Genomic DNA, 27639 nt, shown 5'->3' on the forward strand with positions numbered 1-27639 from the left:
AGGAAATGACAAAGTATCTTTCATGCAGCAACACTTTGCTTGAAATTGTAAAGCTGATGGGAAAATGAGCTCACCTCCTGTGATCTACAACATTGAGTTCCTGTGAACATTTAAGCCACCAAATGCATTTTAAACCTCACAATGTGTTTTAAGAGCCCGGGAGCTATTTGTGCATAGTGCTGGAGAAAAATCCTGGGTTTCCCAGGATGGCTAATATCAGGTATAATACAGGAAGAGCTAGGAGAGCAACTTTAAATCTGTATAATTTATAAAGAATATCGGTAATCCCTCCATATTTTTGAGATCCCTTTGAGTATTTGTTTGACAGTCCAAGAAGATCCTGTGCAGCTGTTATTAAACGTTGGCAAATAAAAAGTTTTACTTACCTACCACAGTGTATAAATCTTCAATCGAAGATGGAATTCGGTTATAATGAATCTCTGCCTATGGGAAATGTTGTAGAAGAAAAGTTCTGATTTCAATCAGTGAATTCCTACTGAGTTCTACTCTGTTACAGTTAATTACAGCTCTGGATATGAAGAGGTTTTGAAGGAAACTGCCTAAGCTGTTATCACTTGTCTTCATTACCTCTGTACCACCTGCTTCCAGGCACCAGTTAAGGGAAGTGTGGAGATGTAGCCTAGCCCAGTCTGTTGCTCCCTGCTAGTGAAATGAAGAGAAGAACAGGCCTATAAAGAAAAGTCATAATATATCTATAATGAATCTCCATGCTAAACAAAAACAAAACCATCCGTCAGTGGACCAGTATCTTACTTTCATGAAAATGATCGTATTGTTTTTAATATAGTCTCTAACTGTGATGCAAGCTTAGTAATTAGTTGCATTACTATACATTATGCTCTGCCGTGGTGCGTATCTTTTCTTGAAACTTTGGTTCTAACTGTGTGTCTCATTTCGCATTCCTTCATTTCCATCCTATTATAAAGCAGCTTATTCTCTACTTATTCTCCTTCATTTGGAACAAAGTCACGGTGCTGACTGTCAAGCACACACTGAAAAAATAACTTGCAAAAATATGATATTTGCAATTTTAAAATGGTGCAATGATAGCTTGCCAGACATATGTTGCTCATTAAGCAAAATATCAAAAAAATGCATTTTTCCTTTTATGGTATGTGAAACATTTATAGAGACTGTGCCTTCTGTTTGTTCAGCTGTATGAAATATGTCTATCAGAATACATAATTGATAAAAAAGCTCTGTTTTAGTGTTCCACTTTTTAAAAATTGAGATTTGGAATATAATGCATTTTTAAACCAAGACAGTACTTACAATGCACAGAACGTCTACACTTGTCAACATTTGCTTATTGAACTGTTTGTCATTTTACCATTGCACAATGCTGCAACTGATAGTGGGGGTGTTCTTTTTCCAGGACTGTGTATCTTCAAAGTTTGTAGCAGCATAGCAAAAAATTAAAAACACCCCCCCCCCAAAAAAAAAAACCAGTAAAGGAAAGATTATTTATCTAGTGCCACAGGTATGCATGAAACTCTTCAAGCTTGCTGAAAAAAGAAGATTTCTGCATCCATGCATTGGTGGGGATATAATGAAGCCCAATATATATAATTTATACTATTTCGGAAAAAAAATCTCTCCCAGCTAGTTTCATCAATTCTACTTGTTAAGATTTACACAGGAACCATGATCTCCATCATCAAAGTGGCAGCCAAGAAGGAGAAAAACAATGTTGTTTCTAATTTTTTTCTGGCTTTGTTAAAACTAATTTGTAAACCACTCAGATTTGACAGTGATGAACACAGTATAAATACATTTCTAGGATTATCTCCAGCTTGATGATTAAGAATTATTAAGGGTGCTTAATATTCATCTGGCTTTGAAGCAGGAAATAATGTGAGTTGGCCTCAACTAGTGTTTAAAAAGGGGATGTAATTCTGATAATTTTTAGTTCTGCTTTCATTTTGCATTTCCATGTTATTCTTGGTTTACCTTGTTGCTTCTTGTCTTAGGGGTTCCAGTTCAATACCTATCTTATTATGTCATTTGGGTCTTTCCTACATGTATGTCATAGCCATCTCCATTTTCATTCCATAAGTTCTTATCCTATTGATTTCTGTTTGGTCATCCTCCAGAGTTCTTCATTTTTTTTCTGACCATCTGATATTGAGCATTTGTCTAAAAGAGCTGTTTACAGAAACTAGCAGTTTAGATAGTAAGGCATTAAGTTTCCAAGTTTCAGCACCATCTAGTAAGACCAACTTTACAGTGGTGTTAAATATTCAGTTAGTTGAGAGGGCAAGATTTGCATTTCTCCAGATCACCTTTAGAGTTAAAAAGCCTGTCTAATGTTCGCTATTCTGTCTTTAATGTCTTCAGCTGTTCCACCTGTTGTACTTACTTATTTCACATATCTTGGCATCATTATGCCAAGATATGTGAAATATCTGACCTTTTCTATGTCAGGCACAGAAGCTGTACTGGTGTTTCTTGCTGTGTGTTGATTCTCATGGTTTTAGTTTTCTCCATGTTGTTTTTCAGCCCTACTAATTGTTTATAAGCCTGTAGATCATTTTTTGGCTTGCATGTTTCTATGGCAGGGGTTCCCAAACTTGGTTTGTGGCTTGTTCTCGGTAAGTTCCTGGTGGGCTGCGAGATGCTTTGTTTACCTGAGCGTCCACAGGTACGGCTGCTCGCAGCTCCCAGTGGCCATGGTTTGCCGTTCCCGCCATAAGAGATCCTTGTCTGACATCCATTTTAATGTGTGAGTCAGTTCACTGTTAGATATTACTTGGTATGGCATATTTTCATAGACGCTCTGAATGATGTTCAAAAATTTCTGAGGAATTCCACACTGGTGTGGAAACTTGCATAAAATTATTCTATTCACTGAAGCAAAGGCTTTTTAGAAATCTATAAAATTCATATAATGAAGTGATTGCCATTTGATCGACAGTTCTATGATGATAAATAAATTTATAATTACATCTATACATAATTTCTCCTGTCTGAACTCTGCCTGTTCTTGTCATAACCTTGAATCTATTGCTTTCTTTATTCTGCCTAGAATAATACATGCATAATTCCTTACTTGGGATAGACAGCAATTGAATGCCCCTCCAGTTTTGACACTGAGTGAATTCTCCTTTTTTTGGAAGCTTCGCTCTATGACCCTTTTCCGCTCATATGGTAATTTTTTCTTCTTTCCATATCTTTTGGAAGAAGCCTATCAAAATGTCTACTGTGTTGTTCAAGTCTGCCTTAAGAACCTCAATTAGAATGTTATCTGGACCTGTTGCCTTTCCACGTTTTAACTGATCAACTGCCCTCTCTACTTCTTCTCTGATAGGAGGAGAATCTGGATGTCAAACTAGAACCTTTCTCTATATCTATATCTAGAGGATTGATGAGCCTGTGTCCATTAAGTAACTGAATAAAGTACGGGCTCCATATATTTAATTGTTCTGATATCTTCATTGTTAAGTTGCCATGGTTGTCTTGAACTGTGTGATTGGTATTTGGTACTTCCTGACAACTGTGTAATGGTGTTTTATAGTTTCTTCGTGTTATTTTGTTCTGCAACAGTCTGTTCATCTGTTGCCATTTTGTCTATAAAGTCTTGTTTGTCTTTGCTAGCACTGCATTTGTCCTCTTTGTTCTTAACAATATATTCCTCCTAGAGTTGCTGTGTCTATTTTGGGGTCTCGCTTGATTTAGTTTCAGTTTAATTTTGTGTCGTTCTTCTATTTTCTGCCATTCTCAGCTGATGTAATGCTAAATAATTGTGATTTGACACTTGAATTTTCAAAGCCAAACATGGAAGCTATAATAATAAATAATAATAATAATAAACACTCCTGATTTGGGGATTTTGACACATCTTTTGGATCATGTGATTGGACAGTGAGCTGACAGGTAGAAGGATACAACCTTAGGTGGTTAGATGACTTTTTCTACCATATTGTAGATAATAGATTAATATTCTATAATGTAAACTGAATGCCAAACTAGTTACAATTTCTGTAATATTCAGTTAGGTGCACTTGTTTCTACTTAACTTTCATTTTCTGATAATGTTTCTCTGTTGCTAAAATTTGTCCAAACAGTATCCTTTGAAATCTGTCTCTAAACTATGTCTTTAGCTAGGCTACTGGTGTGTCTGAAAGAGAAACTAACCTCTAACCTTGGGTGAGACAGAACTCTTGATAAGAAGCATTGGATACAAGAGATGTCTGGCACAAAGGAAAGTGCAGTCTTCCATTCCAAACAATGCCATAGAACATCTGGCAATAAACAGTGTAGGTGTGGGGAGAGTTGAAGACTTGGCACTCTTATGGTCTCCTGTTCTAAAGTGCGGTTTGCTGAACTAGCTTGGCAGGAGAAGACTTGACGCATCATCAGATGGAAGCAGCATTTCTGCATGGGCAATTCAAAACTAGATATTGGAAAAAAACACAATGTTAGTGGAGGAAAAATTCAGCTTAAATCACAGCTTTCAATAAAATCATCATTATGTTGTAATATTTTTATTTGTTTATTACCTCATTGAGTGATGCATACTGGATCATTTTAAGAGCTGTGGGAAACTCAGCGATTTTGCTTTATATAGATTTATGCATTTGTAAATGGGTTGGGACTCACCCCTGCGGCGCCTCCTGCTGGTGACTCTGGGAATTAGCTCTTGCCAGTGGAGCACCCCCTCTTGGTGGTGTCCCGTCCGTTATTCTGTCCTCTGTCATTGTCTTTGGACCCGCGTTGCTGTGTGCTCGGCGGCGTCCTCTTCGAGGCCATTGCCCTCCGGCAGTGCCCCCTAGTCCATCTGCGCCCCCTTCCGGGGGTCGGTGATCAGAAGTCCCACACCCCAGTCACTATGTCCAACCGCCCTCTGAGTCCAATCCGTCTTGTCAGGGATCTGGCGTAGCAATATGGCCGCTCCCTATGGTCAATGGCTGGGTGCACTGCAAGGAGTGAAGTGGGGGACCCAGGCCCGCCCTCTACTCTGGTCCCGGCCCAGGGACCCTCTGGTGTCAGCCTCGCTGTCCTTCTCTCCCCTTCCGCTGTCTGTTTCCCTGGGTCGCTTCCCCTACGGCCCCTTGCACCCACTAGGCCCTTCCCCTCCGGGCCTGTAGCCTGGCAGGCTACAGGTTCAAGCTCCCTAGCCTCCCTGAGCCTGGCCAGCACTGCGCTGTCCGTGGTGCTAGTCTCCTCCCTTGGAGACTGACCTTCCCCTGTCAAAGGCCTGGGACAGACTCCCTGCTCCAGCTCTGGGCAGGTTTTATATATCTCTGAGTCTGGCCCTGATTGGCTGTCTCTAAACTGGGCCCTAATTGTCTCACAATAAGCCCTGTCTGAGCAGGCGCCCTGGCCTGCTGCAGCCCATTCTCACAGGGAGTGGGGCAGTCCGCCCCACTACAGCATTCAAGAAGCTTCTGCCTACATGCCCCTTCCCCCAGGACTCAGCTCACTTCGGAATCCTCTAACCCTCCTTCATGTATGAGAGTAGAGAGTACCAAGGGAGATTTCTGTTAGTGAACACTTCAGGCCACCTAGAGACAGCTAAAATCCTAGGTTTCATTCACTACTGGGACCTGGTCCCTTTAGTTTTTATCTGCACTGGAAACTGGTTGCAAATTGTGACAAATTACACATTCCTAAATTTTCTTTGAATACACACTTCTAAATCCTAGTCTGATAAAATCATAGAAATGCAGGGCTGGAAGGGACCTCGAAAAGTAATCTAGTCCCACTCCCTCCCTCCCTGCGCTAAGGCAGTACCAAGTATACATAGACCACCCCTGACAGATGTTTGTCTAATCTGTTCTTAAAAACCTCCAGTGATGGAGATTCCACAACCTTCCTTGGAAGCCTGTTCCAGTGCTTAATTATCCTTATAGTCAGAAAGTTTTTCCTAATATCTAAACTAAATGTCCCTTGCTGGAGATTAAGCTAATTACTTCTCCTAACTTCAGTGGAGGTAGAATACAATTGATCGCCACCATCTTTATGACAGCTCTTAGAATATCTAAAGACAGTTATCAGGTTCCTCCTCAGTCTTCTTTTCTCAAGACATAACATGCTCTGATTTTTTTAATCTTTACCACAGGCCTGGCTTTTTAAATCTAGTATCATTTTTGTTCCTCTCCTCTGGACTCCCTTCTGTTTGTCCATATCTTTCCAAAAGTGTGGTTCCCAGAAGACACAGCACTTCAGCTGTGGCCTCACTGGTGCTGAGTAGAGCAGGACAATTACCTCCTGTGTCTTACTTATGACACTCCTGTTAATACACCTCAAAAAGTATTAGCCTTTTCTGCAACTGCATCAAATAATTGACTCATATTCATTTAAGATCCACTATAACCCACAGATCCTTTCCTCCAGTGCCTAGCCACTTATTACCCATTTTGTAGTTGTGCATTTGATTTTTCGTTCCTAAGTGTAGTACTTTACACTTGTCTTTATTGAATTTCATCTTGTTGATTTCACACCAGATCTTCAATTTGTCAAGGTTGTTTTGAATTCTAATACTATCCTTCAAAACACTTGCAACCCGTCCCATCTTAGTATCATCCATACATTTTCTAAACATATTCCTCGCTCCATTTTCCTTTTCATTCATGAAAATATTGACTAGTACTGGACCCAGGAGTGACCCCTGTAGAACTCCACTAGATACATCCTCTCAGTTGTACAGAGAACCATTGATATCTACTCATTGAATATGGCCTTTCAATGAGTTTTCCTTCCACCTTATAAAAATTTCATCTAGACACATTTCCTTAGTTTGCTTATGAGGATGTCATGGCTGTGTCAAAAGCCTAAGTGAAATCAAGATATTTCACATATACAGCTTCTTCCCTATCCACTAAAATTAGATTTCTTTTGTCAGTCCCATAGGACCTCACCAATCCTCAATGGGTTCACAAAGATAACTGCTAATGATTCTGAGATTGCTTCAGTTAGTTCCTTAAGTATCTCAGGGTGAATTTCATCAGGCCTTGATAACTTGAATACATCTAACTTATCTAAATATTCTTTAACTGGTGGATTTCCCTCTAAGTGGCTTGTGTTCCTTCCCTCCGGTTGTTAATATTACCTGTGTTAAGTATCTGGTCATAATTTACCTTTTTTTAGTGAAGACGGAAGGAAGGAAGGAAGGAAGGAAGGAAGGAAGGCATTAAACATCTCTGCCTTTTTGGTGTCCTGAATTGTTTACTTCCTGCTAAGTAGAGAACCTACATCTTTCTCTTGCTGCTAATGCATTTATAATGTATTTCTTATTGCCCTTTATGTCCCTTGCTAGGACATTTTGCACCTTAGACTTTCTGATTTTGTCACTACATGCTTGTGCTGTTCTTTTGTACTCATCCTTAGGAATTAGTCCATGTTTCCACTTTTTGGTAAGATTCTTTTTTGATTTTCAGGACAGCCATATTGGCTCTTGCTATTCTTCCTATCTTTACTTTGTACTGGGATAGTTTGCTTTGTAACATTGTCTCTTTGACAAACTGTCAGCTCTCCTGAACTCCTTTTTCCTTTGGGGATGGAAAAATTGTCTTCTCTATCCTCGCTGCAACTTCAAAGTGCTACAAAGGTAAAGTCCCTATAATAGATGTTTTAAAATTAGACATATATAGTTTATATTTTTTTATTTTTGAATAGTAAGTTTATTATTGTATGTGTTAATGATGATATATTGTATGTGTTAATGATGATATAATAAGAGAAAAGGGAGATGCCCTTTAAGAATAGGGTAGGGGCACAGTGAAAGAGATACTGCAGGTATAGAGCATTGAGAGCTTGTGCTGCTGTTGCAAGAGGATGCTGGCCTGTAGCTGGTCAGTGAGGCTCTCTCTGTCTGCAAAAAGCTCCTAAAGGAAAAAGTTTGATTTTCCTGAAGAAACAATGTCTTCTCTGAAAAACTGAGTCTTGGTATTGATGTTTAGCACAAAGAAGATGAAAAAAATCATCAGATACCAGCCAGTTTGACCCAATAGGAAAAGTTCCTTCTTGATCCTGAAAAAACAAACAAACTGGTAATTTTTCTGACCCACAGTATCCTGGAAACTTAGTTAACTATCTGTAACTATGGGGGGAGCTGGTTTGTCAGAAACAGGTGAATCAGGGATTGTTGTGCTCAGTGGGAGGGTGAAAATAGTGTCCAGCCAGGGCCACCCTTCTCCTCAGAACCTTTGTAGGCCAGAACACGGGGGATCCTCTCTTGCCCCACCCAACCCCACTCTCTCTGAGGTCAATAGGACTCCTATGCTGTCTCCTCACCCTCTGACTGTGTGGGCTTGGGAGAAAACTGCAAAGAGGAGACAGCCAGAGACATCAGCTTGTAGGGGCAGAAGCAGCCCTTGGTCCTTGGAGGAACTTTCTCTAGCTTTGACTGGACATTCTCTGCCCTGTGCTGATTGGTTGATTGCATCAATCCTCCCCCTTCCCTCCCTCAAAGTCTTTTCACCTCAGTATCTCTCCAGATTTTCCTCTCCTACAATCTCTCCTCCCCTGCCCTGTCCCCCTGTGCCCCCTTCACTTCAGTGCCCCCTCTCCCTTCTCTTTTCTTTTCAGCTTCTCTTTTCTTTTAGTTTAGCTGACCCCTTCACCTTTCATCCTAAAGTATATCATCCTAAGTGTGTGTGTGGGGGGGGAGACAAAAGAAAAAATTGTGCAACTAATATGACATTTGCCACCGTCACCTTGTTCACTCTGCTTGTGTGCTGCACCCCTTCACTCACACTTTGTCTACCTGGTCTATTTAGATTTTAAGCTCTCTGGGGCAGGGACTGTCTTTTTTGTCCTGTTTATGAAGTGTCTGCTGCAACAGCAATCTGGTCCATGTCTGGGGGTTCTAGGCACTACAATAATACAAGTTAATATAATAATAATAATAATTAATAAATGAAGCTGAAAACAGAAAAGGCTCAAGCAGTGTGAGGAAAGGTTTAAATTTTGGTGGTAAGCAATAAGCTACCATCCTCCTATCCTGGCTGGCCAGTGGGATGCAGCCAGTTTGGCGAGGGGTGGACATCTTCTCCTTTCTCCTTCCTCCTGGGAACAGTGCATCCCCATTCTTGACCTGACCAACAATGTTTCCCTGATTCAATGAGGTTGAGGGAGAGCAGTCTGCAGGGATACGGTCTCCCCACAACCCCCAGTTCACTTCCAGGGACAGTACATTCTCCCTGCAATATGCCCAAATGTCCCCGCTCTCCCTCCCCCGGTGAGACAGAGAAAGGTGATCTTAATACTTATTGACAGCCCTTAGGTTATAAACTTGGACTGCGGGACTCAAGGGGTAAACATATAGGTAAGTAATGCTATGGAGTCAATTGCATATCAATTTTATACTGCACTCTGGATCTTTTTTAGTTTATCCTAACACTCAAAGGGAGAGGCATCTTCATGGTGATAATTTAAAGAATTCAAACAAATAATAACTGGAAATCTTGAGTAGCGGCTGTTATTTATTTTTATCTTTCCAATAAAATTATCACTAATTTGGGTTTCCATCCCTTCCTCAGGATGATGCTTTTCTAGTAAGCATTGAAAGATCACATGAGACCCAAAAATTAAAGCAAAGAATCTCTGATCATTACACTATGACATATAATTGTTACAGATGTAGTATTTCCAGCTATTTTCCAATTGGTTGAGGTTTTTTATGGTATTGGATATCACAGAAAGAACTTAATAGATAAAAACCCATGTAGCAGTTAGTGCAAATTTTAGCTCCTACAGCGTTGTTTCTTATTGAAAAGAGAAAAATCCAATGAATATCTCATGATGATCAAATAATAAGTGTAGTGTTAGTAGTACATTTTTAAAACGACTTCAGAATCTATTTTAGATGCTGTATTCCAATCTGCTCTAAATTTCATTTCATGACTGTCACAAACCATGAGGATCTATAACAGGGATGGCCAAACTTACTGACCCTCAGAGCCACATACAATAATTTTCAGAAGTTCGAGAGCCGCAAGACACAAACAACCTTTACACATGCATTTTTTAAAAAATATTAGTATTGTACTTACTGTATCACGCCTAATTACTCCTAGAACTAGAGGCCCTGTGGGTCTCCATCCTGGTCGTAAGTCTTTGGAAATCTGGTTGATATGTTGTCAGGCAGTACGGAGGAGCTCAATCAGATGTTGATTTGTAAGGACTATACAATGTTTCGATTCTACAAACTTCATCATGGAGTACAGTGATTTACAGCAGTATGTTGTACCAAAAATTGAAATGAGTCACACACTAGTCTTTTTGAATTGAGGATACTTCATTCCTGGCACTTGCTTCTAGAACTTGATGGTAGACTGTGATTTATGCATCATCTTTAGAGCCTAGAGTTCCAATAGTTCAATTTCTACAGTAGATGTTTCTTTAACCACAGTTTTGGGAATCAGACAGCCATGAATTCATCCATCACATCAACCATGAATGGGTTTACGAGAAAGGCAAAGTAGGATCTCAGCTTCTGCAAGTCTTCAAACCTAGTCTGAAAGTCATCAAGCAGTCCTTGTAATTCACTTCTGCATGCCTCGAGTTTGTGATCTTCTATTTTGATATCAGGGAATGTGTTTACCCTACTCTTGAGATGGGGAAAGTGGTTGAAGTCTCTTGACACTATGTCTTTTTGCAGAAGCTTTAACTTGTTCTGGAAGCTGAAGACTGTCTGACTAAGGTCAGAAATAATCTTATCCTTCCCTTGGAGTGCCAAGTTGAGAGTTTGCAGATGATGCATAATATCAGTGAAAAACTTCAGATCCTGCATCCATTGCTCATCTTTCAGTTGTGGATAGGACTTACCTTTTCTTCAAGAAAAGCATTGATAGGCTCCAACAGTTCCACAAATCTATTTAAGACATTGCTGGTTGATAACCACCTCACAATATAGTAGAAAGAGATGTTGTTAAGTTTGTCTTCAAGATCCAGCTCTTCAATAAAATTTTTGAACTGTCCATGAGTTTTCCCATTCGAGTGGATGAAATTGACAATTTCCAGGACTGCTTTTGTAACATTTTCATACTTGAAGTGTCTACCAGTGAGATATTCACAATGGATGATGCAATGAACCGGGAGAAACTCTGGAAATTTGGGATCACTTTTCAAAAGTCCGATAGGCCTACTTTTTTCCCCCCACCATTGCAGGTGATCCATCTTTCACAACAAGCTGATCCAGCAGTACATCGGCATTTGTCAATGCTCTGTCAAGTGTGTTCTTTGTGTCAACACTGTGGGTTGTTTCTTTTAGTGCCACTAAGTCCAACATTTGTTCTTTCATAATTACATCCCCAGAAACAAAGCGAACAAATATTGCTAGTTGTGGTTCATCTTGAATACCTGTGGATTAGTTGACAACTGGGCTGAATGCTCGAGAATTATTTAGATCATTTTGCATCTTGCTTGCAATGTCAGCACTGATCTGGGAGAGCCGCCTCTCGGTAGTCTGACACAGAATTGGAATTTGCTGTATTAGTCACTGAAGTTGTGTCACTTAAATCTAAAATTTTAACCACTTCTGCAATATTCTTCTTAACAAATTCTCCATTACAATATGGACATTTTGGCATGAGCGATATTCCATGCCATAACAAAACTACTTTCAGTCATTGTGTCAGCTTCTTTACTGAATGCCAAAAGTACTGTCTGTTGACTGTTGAAGTGTAATTTTTGTGTGGTTTGCTTGTTTTTACTTACTTCTGATACAGGAGGGTATTTACATGAAAAGTTCTTGTGAGTTGTTTCATACTGACATTTCAAGTTGCTTGCTTTGTAGTGAGAGAGTTATGAATTGCAGATAAGGCACAGGGGTTTGCCACCTTTACTAGTGAATGCAAAATCTTCCTCTCATTCTGGCTGAAAACTTTGGTTTTCTTCTTCATACTTGCATTTGTTACAGTTTGAAGATGTAATTGTTCTCAACGAAATTAGCACAGGGTTAAACTTAAATCAAAAACTATTCAACTCTGACTTGTGAACACTAAACACAGCCTATAGTGTGCAGCATGCAAGGAGATCACAGCACACGAGGTCTGCACAGCACTACAGTGACACAATTTCGTTATAATGAGCATGTGCCACTGAAGCCAGAGCCTAGGTGCCACCTGCAGGGCTGAAGCCCCAGCACCAGCTCACCTGCTTCTGTGGGGTTGAAGCCCCCAGCAGCAGAACCCCTCCACTTGCAGGGCTGAAGCCCTGAGCACTGGCTTGCCGCCTCCTCTGGGGCTGAAGTCCCAAGCAGCGGCTCTCCACCTCCTGCAGGGCTGAAACCCAGCTTTGCCACCTCCCCCTGGGATTGAAGCCAAGACCACCAGCTCACCCGCGTGGGGCTGAAACCCCGAGCTTCAACTCGCCCCCCCAGTGGGGGTGAAGCCCTGAGCCTTGGCGCCCTACTGGAGGTGAAGCCCTGAGCCTTGGAGCTCTGCTATCGGGCTGAAGCTGCAAGCACAAACTCACTCCACTGCGGGGTGAAGCTCTGAGCCTCAGTTCCCCTCTGCAGGGCTGGAGCCACAAGCACCAGCTCGCCTCACTGTGGGGTGAAGCCCTGAACCTCTGTGCCCCCCTGTGGGGCTCATGCCGCAAGCGACGGCTCTCTTCCCATTCCCCCCAAAGGATGAAGCCCTGAGCTCAGTGAGCCGCGGTTTGGCCATGCCTGATCTATAACATGTGTCATATCTTGGTAATGCTAAAGTAGCACATAATAAGATTTGAAATGTCTGGTCACTATCTTTACAAGGCAAAGGGGAAGACATATTTTATGGCTGGGATATATTTCACACCAATCTTGGAACTGCATTTACTAGGCAGGTGAAAAATTAATATAGAGTATGCTGCTCTCTTGAGATGCTACCCTCACCTGGACAAGCTCTTTTTTTATAAATGGAAAGCCTGTTTTTCAATAAACAGCTGCTGTGATTACTGAATGAAAATAAAGCTTTCACTTGTCTGTCAAAACAGTTGGCAGATTGCAGAACTCCTTTTCTGGAAGAGAATTTCACAGATTGGCATTCTCAGACACATGTCCAAAAGTGCTTTGTCCTGAAGGTTTTATGTGATGCAGGTTGGCCAAGCCATGCTAAGCCTTAGGGCCTGTATCATTGCAGTGCACCTGCAGCCTCACAAACCATACAAACTGTTAAAAGCCATAGATATTTGTTTGACAGGATAACATATTCTGAAGACAGGACTGCACAAAAAGCCAAAAGAAACAAGCTGGAGCCAAAAGGAGCTGCTTAGAAGTAAGTGAGCTCATTAAAATATGATCATCACTGTCAGTGCTCTGCAGCTGTTTATCATTGATCCCGTAGTGATGTATCCATGTCCAACTGGGTGGGGAGAAATACTAAGAGTTATTTTTATTTAAAACCAAAAAACAAACTTGATTGCAAGTGAAAGAGCTGTCCAATCTCAGCTCATTGTTCACTCTATTATTCTAATGGAACTGCTATCTCTGCTCTTTAAGAAGGGGTGGGTTGAGGTACTTACTTGATTCCCATCACAATGGTAATTTTAGAGGAGGAGAGTTAATCTTATTTTAATGAATTTACTATTCTCGTAAAATAGCTGTCAACCAGGATAGCTGTGGTCTTTTGGAACTGGTGCTTTGTTATGTGCCTGATTAACACCAATTAACATCAGTGAAAGTCCTTCCACTGACTACAGTGGGCAGTGGATTGAGCCTTAAAAGTCTGTCCTACCTTAGGCGCCAATGCCGGAAAGCACTTTGAACTTTAAGCACATGTGTAAGTCCCAAAATAGATTTAAGCAGATGCTTAAAGTTGAGCACATGCTTAAGTGCATTCCTGACTCAGGATCTTCCTGAATACTAGTGAATCAAGGAAGAAGAATCAAGGGTTACCTAGGGAGGTGGTGGAATCTCCTTCCTAAGGCCTGGTCTACACTAGGACTTTAATTCGAATTTAGCAGCGTTAATTCGAATTAACCGTGCACCCGTCCACACCAGGAAGCCATTTAATTCGACATAGAGGGCTCTTTAGTTCAAATTCTGTACTCCTCCCCGACGAGGGGAGTAGCGCTAAATTTGACATGGCTATGTCGAATTAGGCTAGGTGTGGATGCAAATCAAACTTAGTAGCTCCGGGAGCTATCCCACAGTGCACCACTCTGTTGACGCTCTGGACAACAGTCCGAGCTTGGATGTTCTGACCAGCCACACGGGAAAAGCCCCGGGAAAATTTGAATTCCTTTTCCTGTCTGGCCAGTTTGAATCTCATGTCTTGGTTGGACATCGGGGCGAGCTCAGCAGCACCGGCAACGATGCAGAGCTCTCCAGCAGAGGAGTTCATGTAATCTCTGAATAGAAAGAGGGACCCAGCATAGACTGACCGGGAAGTCTTGGATCTGATCGGTGTGTGGGGCGACGAGTCTGTGCTTTCGGAGCTGCGCTCCAACAAACGGAATGCAAAGACCTACGGGAAGGTCTCCAAAGCCATGACAGACAGAGGATACAGGCGGGATGCAACGCAGCGCCGCGTGAAAATCAAGGACCCCAGACAAGGCTACCAAAAAATCAAAGCGGCAAACAGATGCTACGGAGCCTGCCACCACTGCCCCACCAGTGACCATGGACTCTGACGATGGGACAGTGTCGACGGCCAGTTCCTCGGCGATGTTCGCGGACTGGGAAGATGAGGAAGGGTTTGTGGAGGACGAGGCAGGCGACAGCGCTTACAAAGCTGGTTTCCCCGACAGCCAGGATCGCTTCATCACCCTCACGGAGAGCCCCTACCAACCCTCCCCGGCCATTAACCCAGACCCTGAATCAGGGGAAGGCTCAGTCGGTAAGTGCTTTAAACATGTAAACTTTTATTATTAATGGAACAGGAATCTGAACTATGTGAAAAGGAGGTCTATATATATGGGGATAGAACAGAAATCCTCCTGGGAGATCTCCACGAAGCTCTCCTGGAGGTAATCGAAAAGCCTCCGCAGGAGGTTCCTGGGGAGAGCTGCCTTATTGGGTGCTCCGTGGTAGCACACTTTTCCGCGCCAGGCTTTCATGAGGTACTCAGGGAGCATTGCCTCCCCGAGCACGGCTGCATAGGCCCCTGGTTTGTGCTGGCTTTCACACAGCATGCGCTCTCTATCTCCTTCAGTGACCGTCCTCAGGGCGATGTCGCTCGGCGACTCCTGCATCTAATTAGGAAATTACCGTAATGTTACGCCTGGTCCAAAGTATTTTTAAAAAATCTCTGGACAGACGGCGTAGCAGAGAGTCAGCACGCTGCTGCGTGACAAGAGTAACGGAAAGCCAAAGAATCAAATGGACGCTCATGGAGGGAGCAGGGGGACTAATTAGATGCAGGAGTCGCCGAGCGACATCGCCCTGAGGACGGTCACTGAAGGAGATAGAGAGCGCATGCTGCGTGAAAGCCAGCACAAACCAGGGGCCTATGCAGCCGTGCTCGGGGAGGCAATGCTCCCTGAGTACCTCATGAAAGCCTGGCACGGAAAAGTGTGCTACCACGGAGCACCCAATAAGGCAGCTCTCCCCAGGAACCTCCTGCGGAGGCTTTTCGATTACCTCCAGGAGAGCTTCATGGAGATCTCCCAGGAGGATTTCTGTTCTATCCCCATATATATAGACCTCCTTTTCACATAGTTCAGATTCCTGTCCATTAATAATAAAAGTTTACATGTTTAAAGCACTTACCGACTGATCCTTCCCCTGATTCAGGGTCTGGGTTAACGGCCGGGGAGGGTTGGTAGGGGCTCTCCGTGAGGGTGATGAAGCGATCCTGGCTGTCGGGGAAACCAGCTTTGTAAGCGCTGTCGCCTGCCTCGTCCTCCACAAACCCTTCCTCATCTTCCCCGTCCGCGAACATCGCCGAGGAACTGGCCGTCGACACTGTCCCATCGTCAGAGTCCATGGTCACTGGTGGGGCAGTGGTGGCAGGCTCCGTAGCGTCTGTTTGCCGCTTTGATTTTTTGGTAGCCTTGTCTGGGGTCCTTGATTTTCACGCGGCACTGCGTTGCATCCCGCCTGTATCCTCTGTCTGTCATGGCTTTGGAGACCTTCCCGTAGGTCTTTGCATTCCGTTTGTTGGAGCGCAGCTCCGAAAGCACAGACTCGTCGCCCCACACACCGATCAGATCCAAGACTTCCCGGTCAGTCTATGCTGGGTCCCTCTTTCTATTCAGAGATTACATGAACTCCTCTGCTGGAGAGCTCTGCATCGTTGCCGGTGCTGCTGAGCTCGCCCCGATGTCCAACCAGGACATGAGATTCAAACTGGCCAGACAGGAAAAGGAATTCAAATTTTCCCGGGGCTTTTCCCGTGTGGCTGGTCAGAACATCCAAGCTCGGACTGCTGTCCAGAGCGTCAACAGAGTGGTGCACTGTGGGATAGCTCCCGGAGCTACTAAGTTCGATTTGCATCCACACCTAGCCTAATTCGACATAGCCATGTCGAATTTAGCGCTACTCCCCTCGTCGGGGAGGAGTACAGAATTTGAACTAAAGAGCCCTCTATGTCGAATTAAATGGCTTCCTGGTGTGGATGGGTGCATGGTTAATTCGAATTAACGCTAATAAATTCGAATTAAAGTCCTAGTGTAGACCAGGCCTTATTGGTTTTTATGGTCAGGCTTGGCAAAGCCCTGGCTGGGATGATTTAGTTTGGGATTGGTCCTGCTTTGAGCAGGGGGTTGGACTAGATGACCTCCTGAAGTCCCTTCCAACCCTGATATTCTATGATGCTATGATAAGAACCTGCTTTGCATCATGGAAGGTGGAGTCACTGACTCTGCTCTTGGATAAAGCCTTTATTGTATTTACTATTATCACTTATTATTACAGTGGTGCACTTGAAAGTTCCTTGTGGTTCTAGAGATATATAGTTCTAGCGGTATCCCCTTTTAAATATAGGGAACATCTCTGCAAATTTTGGTATCTTTAAAACCAGAACAAACTCTTTAAGTGTACTCTCTATTGCTTGGGAAACTGAAGAGAAAAATCTGTTGTTTTTCGGTTCCAGAGTTCAACCCTGGAAATCATAACTCTTCTAAAGGTGGTGTTATGAATGTAAGAAGAATGAATACACTCTGAGAGGCATAGGTTGAACTTCTGGGATTGCATTAGCGTCTCCTTTAGATGATATCCAGTAAATATTCATTTGAATTTAATAATGGAGGGATCACATTTAGTTTCATGTTGACAAAGTATAGCAATAAATTATAAACTTTTCTCCTGGTTTGGCATCAGCCTCACAGATGGCTTCATTGTTCAAATAGCCACAATAATAATTTGGCTGTCAAGATTATAGCGACACTGAAGAGAATGGAAATGCCTTATGGTGCTCCATATGCTGTTTTGAGCTTGGGGTTAAGGCAGACAACCACCAAAGTGGATAGAATGTTTGATTACATAAAGAACTTTATGAAGAAATGTGTATCTTTTTTGCCAAATTAGTATTACTATTGAAAAGTGAAGTATTGAAAACAGACTATTAAGTGACTTCCTGGATATAGAACATAAAATAAATATTTAGGAGCTCGGTTTGTTTTCCTTAACCAAAAGAAGGATAAGAGGAGATATGATTGCACTCTTTAAATATATCAGAGGGATAAATACCAGGGAAGGAGAGGAATTATTTCAGCTCAGTGCTAATGTGGACACGAGATCAAACGGATATAAATTGTCAGTCAGGAAATTTAGGCTTGAAATTAGACGAAGGTTTCTAACCATCAGAGGAGTGCAATTCTGGAACAGCCTACCGAGAGAAACAGTGGGGGCGAAGGACCTCCATGACTTTAAGATTAAGCTGGATAAGTTTATGGAGGGGATGGTATGATAGGATAACGGGTTTAGTCAATAGGTCAATAACGTGCCACACTGGTAATTAGTACAAAGGGTCAGTGTTGGGATATTGTTAGCCTTTTCCAGAGGGTCTGGCTGGAGAGTCTTGCCCACATGCTCAGGGTTCAGCTGATCGCCATATTTGGGGTCAGGAAGGAATTTTCCTCCAGGGTAGATTGGCAGTGGCCCTGGAGGTTTTTCACCTTCCTCCGAAGCATGGGGCAGGGGTCGCTTGCTGGTGGATTATCTGCTACTTGAAGTCTTTAAATCATGATTTGGAGCATTCAACAGCAGAGTCAAGGGAGTGAATTAGTTCAGGAGTGGGTGGATCGGCTTATGTGGCCTGCATCTTGCAGGAGGTCAGACTAGATGATCATAATGGTCCCTTCTGATCTTGAATTCTATGATTCTATGATTCTATCAGATGAATTTTCAACACTGAAAAGTAATTTTGTTAATTTGCTTTGTTACTTGGATTTAAAATTATATTCTTATATGAACATCAGAAGGGATGCTGGGTACTTCAGTCTGAAATTACAATACTGTATTTAAATTGCTTTAACATATATATTTAAACTGTATATATTCTGAATGCAAAGCTGAAATATCAGCTTCTTTAAAGATTAAAATAGGGAAGATACACAATAGAAGATTTATCTGGTAGCCTAGAAATAGTTGCAGTTGGTCATATAAGTAACATGGTATTTGCTTCTCTTCTCTTATTGGATAAGCACAGCTCATCAGCAAGTAGAGGGCTTGATGAAATCCTTTAGGTTGTGAATCTCTTTGGGAAAGGTTTTAGTTGAGGGGAAAAGGAAGATAAGTTAAAGTTGAGAATTTTAGAAAAATATTGATTTTTTTTCTTTTTTCTTTTTTCTGGATCACACAGGGCTTAGTAAATGAATTGTTCCTAGAGAAAAATAAGCAATAATAAGATTTATTGTTCAGTGTTTAATGCATTAATCTCTCATAAAATATACCACTTTTGTATATATACTTGAGCATTTGTAAGTCATTTGCCCAATAGGGAGATATCTCTTTAAGAGATCTAGTGCTAGGGTGAGCAAGAATGAGTTGGTCTGGGGCATTCTTGCTAGGCAGATGCACAATTAGCACTCCTGGGATTAGGGTGTGGTAGTTTGGGGTATGCTCAATGGGTTCCCTGTTGCTGGACTTAGACTCCATGAGGGCAAGTAGTCATGTGAACTGTGTGGGTTGGGAGAAGGTGATTCCCAAGAGCAGAAAGCAAGTTGTTTTCCCTAACTCTAAAGCATTTTGCTGCCGTTTTTAAAAAATCTATATACTTAACCAAGTGGTTGGTTAATTGGATAGCTGATTAGCTAACCAAGTTGGACTAGATGACCTCCTGATATTCTATGATTGAAGTGATTTCAGTAGAGGACAAGGAAGAGTCTGCATGGATTCCACCTAAAAAAATTCTACAAGTAAGTGGAGGGAAGATGTTGCTTTTGATTCAGCAGATTGTATAGATTTGGTGATCAAGACTCTAACTGAGATTCAGATGAAGTCAACCTAAGTTTTTGGGAACTCTGAGTTTCTTCTCACTGTGTTTTGTTGGGACTGACGTGTTTAAATTCAATTTGTTTATTTATGTTTATGTATAACTGTGAATATAACATTATTACATTCATTACTTTTGTTTTTTTGGATTGAATGTGGGGAGGTTGACCCTGTGCCCTCCTTGTTGAAAATTTTTAGAGATTGAATTTTGGGTCTCCAGGTGCTTTTCTATGGGAGTTGGGGTTTTTTAGGCACTGTAAAAGGGCAAATGAAGTAAACTCTAGCCCACTCAAAGGTTACACACGCAAGTTGAATTTTTTTTCTGCAGACATCCATGTGAGCAAAATGCAAGCACCTAAACATTCATGGAAAGTAAACTTAGGGCACAAAACATACCTCAAGTTAATTTATTTTTAAATTTGAGCATATATGTATAGAAAATATCTTTCCCTCACCCCATGTCTAATCACTCTGCAGTCATAGTTGCCTATGTATTTAACCAGAATTCCAGTGTTTGGTTTCTTTGGAAATGCTTCTAGTGTGCCTCATGTGAATGATGTCATAGATGATTAAGTCAGCCTCAGTCTCATCATTCTCCTGGGAGAAGTTGCAGTTCCCACTCATCAAGAAGCTTAGATAAGTGCATCTGCTCACATGCTCCAGGGCTATGCTTTCAACTTTGTTACTTATTAGGGTGTGAAATGGAACATGCCTGTCATCAGTATTAGAATACACAACTTTCACATTTCAAAATGTTAGTTCTGTGTGAATGGCTTGCTTTCATGAGCATTCAAATGGCTTAAACTCGGTGTGACTATACCTGCTTAAAGAAAAGTAAGTTTATAAGTCTTGGCAGGTTTGGAACTATTTCTGGATTCTTCTGAGGGATGTACAGTATCTATAGTTGGTAGTGTGTACTGGTGGCTGGTTCTCAACTGCAATTAAATGCCCAGGTTTGCCAGTGGTTCTGAAATTTTTATTCTGTATCTTATGTACTTGATTTCTGCACAGACACAATTTTAGTAGACTTTCATTCTGTTAGGTACATTCATATTTTCAAATGAGTGTCTGTCTTTCTCTCAAGCACTTACACGTACACAGCTGAGCAATCATAGATGGGCTACAATTTTGCCATGGATATTTTTAATAAAAATCAGGGACAGGTCACGGGCAATAAACTAAAAATCATGGAAGCTGTGACCTGTCCCTGACTTTTACTAAAAACATCCCTGACAAAATGGGGAGGGAGGAGGGTCCCCCCACCTGCCCTCTGCAGTGGCTGGGAGCTGCAGGGACCCCATTGCCCAGTGGCTGGGACAGGTCCCCCTGTTGCTCTGTCGGGCTGGAGCTGGGGGATGGGGAACTGGGGGGGAGTGGCATGCCCACGTCGGCTGACCAGCTCCAGGGTCCCTCTGCCACTGGGAGCTGCAGGGGTGGGGTTGCTGCTCACAGCTGCTGCTGAACGGGGGGATCTGTGGGCTCAGCTGAGGGGTCCCCTGCTGCTCCCAATGTCATGGAGATTGCTGGAAGTCACGGATTCTGTGACTTCCATGACATAATCTTAGACTTAATCAAAGTAAACAAAAAGTTAATCTTTAGTTGCTGTGAATTTTTTGGAAGGCAGTAGCTGTGTATATAAAGTAATGTGAGGGTATGTCTACACTGCAATCAGAGGTGTGACTGCAGCAAATGTAGACGTATCCAAGATAGTTTTGATGTAGTTAGCTAGAATAATCATAGCACTGAAGCTGCAGCAGCACAGACTGTACACAAGCCTGCCAGAGATATTTGGTATGTAATGGAGCAGATACCCTCTGTTGCTGTGGTTTCCTTGTTATTATTCAAACTAAGTAGATTAAAGCTAGCTCAGGTATGTCTACATGTGCTGTAGCCATGCCTGATTGCAGAGTAGACAAACTGACTGTCTCAGAAGAGTCTCAGAATGCTTTTGATACTGAAAATCTTCAAGTGTAGTCCTTAGTATCTGCTTTTCCCTTTTCTCAGTCTAATGTCAGACTGGGAGAAAAATCCCACATTTTTTACTACTTTTTTCAGGAACATTATTTTTATACAGAATGCCAACAAAGTAGGAAGAGGAGACACAGTTTCCTGCAAGCGATATACATTTTTAAATGATCAAGAGTCAGACTAGCTGTAGATTCAAGCCTTTGTTCTTCTAGATTCCTACCCACAACTGGCAGCAGGATTTATAATACAGTACTCAGGCTTAGTGCATATGCACAGCCGTCAGACTGGAATGATTCATAGTTCAAGGATTTACACCATCACCCTTAATGGCTCCGGAAGAAGCTTTTATGGTTTATCATGTCAGAAATCCACTTTCTAAAAACTACATAAGTATGGATTTGCATGATGGGCCATAGCTGCTTTTTTCTAAATACATCATTTTTGTCAGGTAAATAATACATGTACCAAAATATGTACTTACATGATAGAGATTCCAGCAGCTTTGGAGGAGCCATTGTACTCTTCTGGGATGATAATAGTTTTGTTTCTTTTAAATACAACCCTAAATACACATGTACTTGATCCTTAAAATGCTGTTTCCATGATGAATTGTAGTGGCTCAAGTAACCATTAAATATTATGTCAGCTAGTATATACATTTGCATAATATTTTAATTGTATAAAATTATAAAATCTTAATTTTATAGATTTAAATGTAAAAACGGGGTGGGGGGACATAAGTAATCTTTGTATTTGCCCACTGTAGTGGTGGTCTTTTACAATTATAGCATTAGCTGAACTGAACTGAAATGAAGAAAGCAAAATCTAAATGGTTTATCCATGTTACTCAAGGAATTCATTATGCCTTTAAGGAAAACATAAATGAATTATTTGTATGGAGATTCTTCTTCTGAAATACTATAGCTAACAAGGTTTCACCACATATCTTACCTTTATTTAGGGATGTTTGAAGTGGCTTGGGTCTCACAAGTGTGATTCATCTCTTAGTACAATCTGTATCCTGGTTGTTTAGACCAATGAGCCTTACAAACTCTCTGTTCAATTTTTTTTCTTTTTGTTTTAAATCTCCTGAATTTTTGGTGGCACCTGTCGAATCTTTACATTCCTTGTGTTTGGATTTGATTTTAAAGTGGTTCTATCTTGGATTTAAATGCCAGATTGCTGCATCTTAGAAGTTGAGCTACATTTTTGTATATATTTTTCATCTACTCTACATTTAATTACTCCTCATCAACAGCCATACACAGTTTATTTGTGTGGTTGAAAAAAAAATCAAATTTACCTCCTAGAGTGTTCAAGTGTATACAGATTTATTCCAACATTTATTTAATTGTATGCCTTTTCCTTCAGCTGAATGCAAGACCGTCTTTCCCTACTTTGGGAAAGGGAAGCACCAGTTTAAGTGTAGGTTGAGGCATGCAGAACACACGTTCAATGATGAACATTGTATAAATGCATAAGTAGATCAGAATCATGCCATGAATGGTATGTGTCTATTGGTGTCCTTTCAAACATGCTGCAAAATACATCTGTTTGACAGGGTTTTTGGAGAGGTCTAAGGGTAGTGGCTGAGTGCCTGTTAACAATTACCTTCATTCTGCTGGGATTTATTTTATTATTAATGATGTGTGAGGTTATCTACAGTCTTGGATAGACATCTTTTTTATTTGAAAATTAAGTAAAGTTCTGAAAAAAGTCATATCTGAGCAGTCACAATCATCCATGCTTGTAACTCGGTTGTCTTCTCTGACTCTTCCCTCCACTTGTATCCAAATCCAGGCCATAACCAAATAATGCCATTTTTTTCTTCCAATTATTTTCAAAAATCTCCCCCTTCCTTTCTCTCCCAACACCCAAATCACTCATCCATGTACAAATCATGTACTGCATCAAATAATACAGTCTTTTCTTCTTGGGTTTATCTTCTTCTTTTTTTAAAAAATCAACCTCATCCCTCTCCTCTGGTGCATCCAAAATGCATCTGCCAGACATTTTCCTTAGCTGCCACTTTGACATGGTCATCAATCTCTTTGGCTTGTTTCACAGGCTCTCCAGTGCTTTTCAAACTTCTTCTCCTTGTTTGACATTTTCTGCTTTCTGTATGGGGACGGGGGTAAATTATATAAAATCACTATTACACTCCCCTTTCCTGCATCTCAGAATAACAATTTGTCAAAGAGTTCTATCTCTTCAGGACTTTTCACTCTGAATTACAGAGATTTTTGTTTTCACTGCCAAAAATGGTATGTTTTTACTGTGGGATAACTAATGCATATTACCTATTCTACTATAAAATTCTACCAGACACTGTAGTTTTACTTGAAGTAAACTAGATGAGGTCAACCTTGGACAGGGGGTATAATAACTACAGGGAGCTCGTCTACACTACGTCTTTATAACTAGATAAAAAAACTGTGATTTTTTGTCTCACCATGCATTTGTTTTTCTTTGTAAAAATAAAACAAACTCCCTCCACCAGGTTTTACAGTGAAGACAACGTTTCAGTGTAAATCATTTAAAAAAGTCCTGAAGAGACCGAACGTCAGAGCTGCTGTATTCAAAACATTGAATATAGTTGTTGGTAACAGCTTCTAGTCACCTTCAAAGACAGAGTAGCACAGAATTGTTCAGTAAATATTTACATTTAGTACAACAAAATATTGTGAGCAGTTTTAAAAAATATTCTCAAGTAACTTAAGACAAAAGCTATTAGGTAGTCAGTCTACCTGTATATTCTTCCTATGCAGACTTTCACAAATCGTTCCGCTGCTAATTCCCACACGGAGTCAAGGAGTGAATGTTTGGTTTTATAATATCTTCCTTATTGTATAAGGTTTCAGCATAACTTTTACACACAATTTATTCTTTGCCCTCTAATAGTCTTTTCAGGTATCTCAGTATATAGCTGGGGAGACCAAACTGTCGCTTATGAGCCTCTTGTGGCTCTTTTACATTAAAGTGTGGCTTGCAGAGCCCCCCCCCCACCTCCATTCTCCACCTACCAGACTGGGGGGTGGGAGCTTGGGACCTCTGCCTTGCAGCAGGGTAGTGCAGTAGGGGCTTCTGCCCAGCATGGGGGGCTCAGGGCTTCTGCTCTGCAAGGACAAGTTTCTTGGGGCTTCAGGCCTGTGGGGTGCACCTGCCAGGGCTTGGGGCTTCAGCCGGAACACGGCTGAAGCCCCAACCCTTGGCTCCTGGCAGGTGTGTCTCAGCTCTTGAACTTCTGAAGATTGTCACATGTGGCTCGAAGGGACAGTAAGTTTGGCCATCCCTTGTCTGTAGTGTGGCCTAAAATCTGGTGTGTCAACTGGATTCTTCAAAGTTTGAAAGAAATTGCAGGAATAGTGATCAATGGTTCCATGTCTAGTTGGCAGCCGGTATCAAGTGGAGTGCCCCAAGGGTCGGTGCTGGGGCCAGTTTTGTTCAATATCTTCATTAACGATCTGGAGGATGGTGTGGACTGCACCCTTAGCAAGTTTGCAGATGACACTAAACTGGGAGGAGTGGTTGATACGCTGGAGGGTAGGGGTAGGATACAGAGGGACCTAGACAAATTAGAGGATTGGGCCAAAAGAAATACGATGAGGTTCAACAAGGATAAGTGCAGAGTCCTGCATTGAGGACGGAAGAATCCCATGCACTGCTACAGACTAGGGACCGAATGGCTGGGCAGCAGTTCTGCAGAAAGGGACCTAGGGGTTACGGTGGACGAAAAGCTGAATATGAGTCAACAGTGTGCCCTTGTTGCCAAGAAGGCTAATGACATTTTGGGTTGTATAAGTAGGGGCATTTCCAGCAGATCGAGGGTTGTGATCATTCCCCTCTATTCAGCACTGGTGAGGCCTCATTTGGAGTACTGTGTCCAGTTTTGGGCCCCACACTACAAGAAGGATGTGGATAAATTGGAGAGAGTCCAGCGGAGGGCAACAAAAATGATTAGGGGGCTGAAGCACATGACTTACGAGGAGAGGCTGAGAGAACTGAGATTGTTTAGCCTGCTGAAGAGAAGAATGAGGGGGGATTTGATAGCTGCTTTCAGCTACCTGAAAGAGGGTTCCAAAGAGGATGGATCTAGACTGTTCTCAGTGGTAGAAGATGACAGAACAAGGAGTAATGGTCTCAAGTTGCAGAGGGGGAGATTTAGGTTGGACATTAGGAAAAACTTTTTCACTAGTAGGGTGGTGAAGCACTGGAATGGGTTACCTAGGGAGGTAGTGGAATCTCCTTCCTTAGAGGTTTTTAAGGTCAGGCTTGACAAAGTCCTGGCTTCGATGATTTAGTTGGGTTTGATCCTGCTTTGAGCAGGGGGTTGGACTAGATGACCTCCTGAGGTCCCTTCCAACCCTGAGATTCTATGATTCTATGATCTCAGGCCAAAAATCAGACACTTCTGTCCTGTGAGCAAACAAAAGTCTGGTTTCTCCTTTAGCTAGTAGCATTCATTGCTTTTGTTAAGAGATCATGACACACAAGTTCCCAGGCAAATGCTCCCCTGTCATTCACAAACAACTCTAACCTCAGACCTGTGAAACTTACACATCTAACATGTCTTACAGGATCTTTATCCATATAGAGTAACAAGTAAGGTATCTACAGAAAGCTTGTAACGACTCATAATCATTGTGAGATGTATGTTCTGTTAATTCCCTCTGAAGCACCTGGCATTGGCCACTGTCAGAAGTCAGGATACTGGGCTAGATGGACCATTAGTCTGTCCCGGTATGGATGTTCATATGGGTAATGTTTAAGGAATAATGTATTTATATTGAAGGTATGCTTTATGAATTTGGAGTAAAATTAGTCACCAGTGGATAATATGTCTGATTAAGTGTGGGAGCAGAGGATATGGATTTTCTGAGTAGCCAGTGTCAGGGGCTGCATATCACAGGAGAGTGATTCAAAGGGATTCAGGAACTATTGTTAACTTGCATGTAAATACAGGGGCTGGCATAGCACCCTGGAAAGCACTTGAGGACTGAAAGGCTGGTAGGGTTAGGGAGCTAACACCCCACCGGGCACAGGCAAGACTCTCTCACACTGCAGGCAGGGAATAAATGTTGACTCACAGTCCTGGGTCACAGAGATGGCTTCCTCTCCTTGGCTTGTGTGGCCAAATAGAAGATTGTGACTGTAGCCATAATGTTACAGGTTTTGAGACATTAGCATATACAAAAAACAATTCTGGCATCTTCTATCTTTTTCTGCACAAAAGCAGCTGACTCTTATAAACATTTACAAATTTTCACATCACTGAACTCTGCTTCTGTCCTCTCTTTAACTCAAACAAAATCTCATTTTAAAGTGGTGAGCTAGAGTGATTTCCATAGGCTCTGTAGCCTGTGAGTGACAAATGCTCCCCTTCCAGCTCTCCCTGGTAGGTCCATGAAATACACCACAGTGAACTCCACATTATTTTAACTCAGGGATTTCCAGTTAGGATGCTGAATAAAAGATGCAATAACCAAAGTGTTTCATGTTTTGAGACCCAGCCCAACAGCAAATACCTCTTGTGGTCTTGTGTTGCTATTCTTCCACCAAGTTCACCATGGCTATCATTAACTCCTATATTTAAATCCTAGAGAGTAAGGAGCTCACTATTGACACCTGTTAGTGAACAGGGAGAAGAATGGCCCAGAGCTGCTTGAGCACTCCACATGGACAGCTGCTCCATAGGGGAAGGAGATCTCTGCCACCATTTACTGGTGAGCAAGGAGAAACTGCTGAATGAGCCAGATCTCATTTGCATTTCAGTTATGCAACTGTTATGGGCATTTGGTTAAAATTCTTGTATCCTTGGGGTAAGCAGTTTTAGAAAGAAATCACTTGAGATGCAGAGAGCTGTAGAAAAGCAGCCATTTCTTGCCACACACTGAACTAACCAACAACCAGCCAAAACTCGCTGGGCTATCCCCTAATAATCTAATTCATTTGCCATAGCAAGAATAAGATTCCCTATGGCAACCAAATACACAACATATTCCTCGCCCTTTAATGACAACATCCCCTAAATAAAACAAACACTAAACTAGAGAAGGAGGGTAGATTGCCTCCATTCTCAACTAAACCCCAGGGATTATTTTGCTCTGTAACCGTAGGCTCACCCAAGCTAAAGATCCATCTGTCTCTAGGTGGGTTACAGTGGACTTCTGGTGTAGGTGCACCCAAAAGTATCTTGGGCGCAGGCCTGACAATGGGTTCAGGGTTCATACTGTGAACTGGTGAGGATGTGGTATCAGCTCATTGAGAGAAGGGGTGTATCTCCACCGCAGGCAGTAATGGAGGGGGAAAGTCAGGAGCAGGTGACTCTTGATTTGGTGTCTCACCAG

At 41.9% G+C, this 27639-nt stretch overlaps 1 protein-coding gene across 10 annotated transcripts in view; it reads left to right on the forward strand.

The window, feature by feature from the left end:
* CSMD1 (CUB and Sushi multiple domains 1) overlaps positions 1–27639 on the forward strand; it is a 1616238-nt gene that overhangs the window by 495832 nt on the left and 1092767 nt on the right. The window contains exon 1 of one of the 10 annotated variants that reach the window (XM_039529055.1): positions 20016–20158. The exons of the other annotated variants lie outside the window; for them this stretch is intronic. The gene's annotated coding sequence lies outside the window, so the exon portion shown is untranslated. Of the gene's footprint in view, positions 1–20015; positions 20159–27639 lie in introns of those variants that run through there. 10 annotated transcript variants of the gene reach the window in all.

The sequence above is a fragment of the Mauremys reevesii genome, linkage group 3, assembly GCF_016161935.1.
Source record: "Mauremys reevesii isolate NIE-2019 linkage group 3, ASM1616193v1, whole genome shotgun sequence".
In the NCBI taxonomy this organism is placed as follows: Eukaryota; Metazoa; Chordata; order Testudines; family Geoemydidae; genus Mauremys; species Mauremys reevesii.